This window comes from Silene latifolia, chromosome 10 (genome assembly GCF_048544455.1).
Source record: "Silene latifolia isolate original U9 population chromosome 10, ASM4854445v1, whole genome shotgun sequence".
Classification (NCBI taxonomy): domain Eukaryota; kingdom Viridiplantae; phylum Streptophyta; class Magnoliopsida; order Caryophyllales; family Caryophyllaceae; genus Silene; species Silene latifolia.
This window is the reverse complement of record NC_133535.1, coordinates 78,485,869-78,490,540: the sequence shown is the minus strand read 5'-3', so window position 1 is coordinate 78,490,540 and position 4,672 is coordinate 78,485,869. Positions and strand designations below refer to the sequence as shown.

The following is a 4,672-nucleotide window of genomic DNA, read 5'->3' as shown; positions in this document are numbered from 1 at the left end:
GGTTGCTACCACCATAGCCAATGCTTTCTTTGCTTGAAGAGCCTTTTGCCTTTGTGAAAGTGTCTTAGCCTTTGGTGCCTTTGTTGCCTTTGTTGCTCCCGTAGTCCTTGCCATTGATGAATTAACCAAGAAAAGAATGAAAAATCTTCAATTTGTAGTGTACCCAAATCGATTTAAAGGTGAAAGGCTTTGTCTTTATGAATTCAAAAATCAACTCAAAGGTTGAAGATTTTGTTCTTGGTTTTGATTTTTATTGAAAAAGGAGTGATTGATTTGTTGTTAAAAGGATGATTTGATTTGATTTTGGTAAATGTAGTTGAGGAATTTTGTTTTTGTGAGGGAGAGGATGAGGGTTTTGATGTTTTGAAGTAGTTTTATGAATGAATGAATGAATGAATGAATGAAGGTGGGAGGGGTTTTATAAAGCCCGAAAAAATTTGAACTGCAGGAGCAATCCGTGCGGTTTCTGCTCAAGACGAGCGGATTCTGCACTTTCTGGGTTGGGAAAAACTCGCCTAAAGACGGGCGTCTTTAAGAGAAGACGCTCGGATTCACTGACACGGGACGGGCGGATTCTTCAGAAGACGGACGGATTTCAGTCCAGGAATTTTTCTTGTTTTCCTCAGCAAAGAAGATGGGCGTCTTCCTTTCAAGACGGGCGGATTTTCAGAGACGAGCGGATTGCTGTTCAGGACGCCCGGATTCTATTACAGTCAAAAATCTTTCAAAAATTCAGCTCATAGGGACGTGCGTCTTCTACCCAATACGCTCGGATTGTCTGTAGACGGGCGGATTCTCCTGAATCCGCTCGGATTCGGCCCCTTTGTACCCGGATTCAGTTCTATCCGTGTACAATGCATATCCCTTATCATTCTTCCATTCTTCTTCATATCTCGTGTTTTTCATTGTGGGGGCACTACTAAGGCATGGATAGCCTAGGCAATTGCTATCCCCACATTAAGCTAAAGCACTACACATCAATTGAAATTATTAGTCCCTCCTTCACTTCTCTCAAACATGACAATTATCTTGATCAAAGTAAATAAAAATCCAAAGATGACAAAAATGCAATACAAGAATTGAAATGCGAGTTAGGGAGTTAGAAATATTTACAAACGGTGGTTTAGGGAGGACTCCACCAAACTCTCATTCTTGATGAGATGTCAAGGGGGCATGTTCAAGGTGTTGTTGATGTTGCTCAACACCTTGAAGAAATAATCAAAAGCTTGTTCATTATCGTTATAAAGCTCTTCATAGACCTTGGCCCTTGTTGTCGGTCTTGATCGATGGCATTACCAATGTAGGGATTAAAAATCCCTTCAAATTCGTCGTCCCAAAGACCACAAACTTCATTAAGTTGATCATTGAAAATCTCTTTATTTGATGGAGACAACTCTCCCAAATTCTTCTCTTGGCCAATGAGGCCATCCTCTTCTTCTTTGATTGATTTTGATGAGCTTTTCAAGCTCTCCTTGTCACAATTCACTTGCTCTTTGAATGGAGCATCTTCAATTTTCTTCTTCCATTGGAGTTCCGACTTCTTCCTCTCATCCTTTCGGCTATAGTGATCAATCATGAAACACGGTTCATGCAAACGAGGAGCTCTCATAGTCTTGTCAAGATTAAAGGCTATGCTTTCATCTCCCACTTCTAGAGTGAACTCACCATGTTTCACATCAATCACCTCACCCGCGGTGTGTAGGAAAGGTCTTCCTAGAATGATTGGAATGTTGGAATCTTCCTCCATATCAACAATGACAAAGTCCACCGGGATGAAAAACTTCCCAATTCACACGGGGACATCTTCCCATATCCCTAATGGTGTCTTCGTCGATCTATCGGCCATTTGGAGTGTAATGTTGGTGCATTTAAGCTCTCCCATCCCCAACCTTTTACTCACCGAGTACGGCATAACACTCACACTAGCCCCTAGATCACATAAGGCTTTGTTGATCGTTGTGTCGCCAATGGTACACGGTATTGAGAAGCTTCCCGGATCCTTTAGTTTTGGAGGTGAACTCCCTTGAAGTATTGCACTACTCACCTTAGTGAAGGCGATAGTCTCAAGTTTCCGGATCGACTTCTTCTTTGTGAGGATATCTTTCATGTATTTCGCATAGGCCAAAGACGTGATTTATTAATTCCGTGAAAGGAATTGAGACTTCCAAATTCTTCACAATTTCCATAAACTTTCCAAGTTGGTCATCAAATTTGGGCTTGGCTTGACGACTTGGAAAAGGAAGTCTAATCACAATGGGCTCCTTCTCCTTGACCTTGTCTTCATTTTTCTTTGAACTTTCTTCTTTTGATGATTCTCCATCTTTGGAGTTTTGCACAATTTCTTCCTTATCACTAGCTTCCACAACTTCATCCTCAACTTGCTTCTTCGGTGCCTCATACCTTGTACCACTTCTCAAGTGAATGGCACTAACCGTTTCATGTCTTGGGGGATTACTTTGAGGTGGTAATTGCCCCTTTTGTCTTTGCGAGCTTGAAGATGCTAGTTGAGTCAATTGGGTTTCCAACATCTTGGTGTGAGCTAGGATGTTGTTGATGGTGGTTTCCTTTGCTTGGCTATCTTTTTGCATTTGAGTGAAAAATTCTTGTTGATTCTTTTGCATTTGGAGGACCGCTTTTTGGACATCAAAACCTTGGTCATTTTGGTGATTGTATGGATTTTGATTTTGGTAACCTTGGTTTTGATTGTAAAAGGGTCTTTGATTTTGGTTTCTCATGGGAGGTGGGGTGTATGTTGTTTGAGGGTTTTGAACATTTTGGCTTTTGTATGAGAGATTTGGATGGAATTTGGTGTTCTCATTGTAATAGTTGGAATAAGGGGTACCACTCTTGTATGCTTGGAAAGCATTCACTTGTTCATTTGTTCCCCTACATTCACTTTGGTCATGTCCCAAAGTTCCACAATTCTCACATATCCCACTTGGGATTGATGAAGATGCCGTCATAGCATTAACATGATGCTTTGGTGATTTTGAGACTTCTTCAAGTCTAGCCATAGCTTTTTCAAACTTCAAATTGATTGTGTCAATATGAGCACTAAGTTGAGCACCCAATTGAGTAACGGAGTCCACTTCATCCTTTCCTCCTCTAGTAGCCTTGCGAGGTCTACTATATTGTGAGTTATGAACCGCCATTTCCTCAATTTTGTTCCATGTTTGATTGTCATCAACTTCGGTGAACATTCCATTTGATCCCATGTTGAGAATGTTCCTTGAATCTTCATATAAACCGTTCCAAAATTGTTGTACCAAGAACCATTCGCTAAGTCCATGGTGAGGACATAAGCGACAAATTCCCTTGAACCGCTCCCAAGCTTCATACAAAGATTCTTCATCCCTTTGCTTAAAACCCGTAATTTGAGCTCTTAGCATGTTAGTCTTTTCCGGTGGGTAGAATTTTTTGTAGAAAGCTAGAGCCAACTTCTTCCAAGAATCAATTCCGAGAGTGGCCTTATCAAGGCCCTTCAACTATTGTTTTGCGGTGCCAATTAGAGAAAAAGGAAATAAGACCCATCGAATTTGGTCTTGAGTTACACCGGTTTGAGAGATCGCATCACAATAGTCACAAAAGGTTTCCATATGAGAATGAGGGTCTTCACTAGGCATCCCCCCAAATTGGCTCCTTTCGACTAATTGGATAAAGGCGGATTTGGCAATAAAATTTCCGGTTAGATGTTGTGGTGTGGGAGTACCATTGGGTAGGTTCTCCTCGGTGGGTACGGAATGTGATGAAAACTTAGGCATTGTAGGTTGATTTTGGGTGGTATTGTGTAATGGGTTCTCCTCTCCTTCTCTTGCAAAAGAGTTGATGAACTCAATAGTTGGTTGAATAACCTCACTAATACCTCTCAAATTCCTCCTAGCAAGTCTCTTATTGTTTGTTAAGGTTCTTTCAATTTCACGATTAAAAGGTAACAAGTCACCTTGTGATCTTCTAGACATGCAAAATATCAAACAACTTGAAAACAATTAGAACAAACCTTGAGGAGTTTTACTTCCCCAAGGAAAAGAAAGACACAACTAATAACAATGTAAGAAATCTAAATCAAGCAAACACCGTCCCCGGCAACGGCGCCATTTTTGATCGGTCCGTTTCGTGTTCACAATTAAAGGTGTGGTCGTTGGGTCACGTCCGAATCAAAACACAATTTATAGCTTCACAAACAACTCTACAATTAGTAAAGAGGCAAGTAAAGGTCGGATCCCAAGGGACGGGAATTGAGATGAGATTTCTATTGAAACTAGTGGTGTCTTAGGGGTGTCACAATTTGGGTTGATGTAGAAGATCACTAACTAAAATAGCAATGAAAATAAACAAGCAAGATGAAATAAAAGGGTTGTAAACAATTGATTAAAAAGCACTAGGGTGTCATGGGATCATAGGGGAATCATGGGAATTGATCATACAAACATGTTCTCAAATTATAAGCAAGGAATTATTGTTGTGATGGATTGAGTTGGGTTATATCTTACAATCCTAGGAAAGTTTGGGTCCCGGAGCCGAATCGATTAGATTGTACAACACCTACAAGTCGACTTAATCTTCCCTACTCAACAACATGCATGGTCTAATGAGACTCGAGTTGGTTTATGTCTTACAAGACTCATTGAAAATATAGGTGATGGGTAAAAAATGCAAGGATTCATAGGCTCGC

The 4,672-nt window shown here is 40.6% G+C and overlaps 1 non-coding gene across 1 annotated transcript; it reads left to right on the top strand.

Annotated features, from left to right (window-relative positions):
* The first annotated feature begins 3,282 nt into the window (after positions 1-3,282).
* Positions 3,283-3,389, top strand: LOC141609823 (small nucleolar RNA R71). Its single transcript, XR_012527732.1, has one exon. It is a non-coding gene; the product is annotated as a small nucleolar RNA R71 (small nucleolar RNA).
* Positions 3,390-4,672: the final 1,283 nt, after the last annotated feature.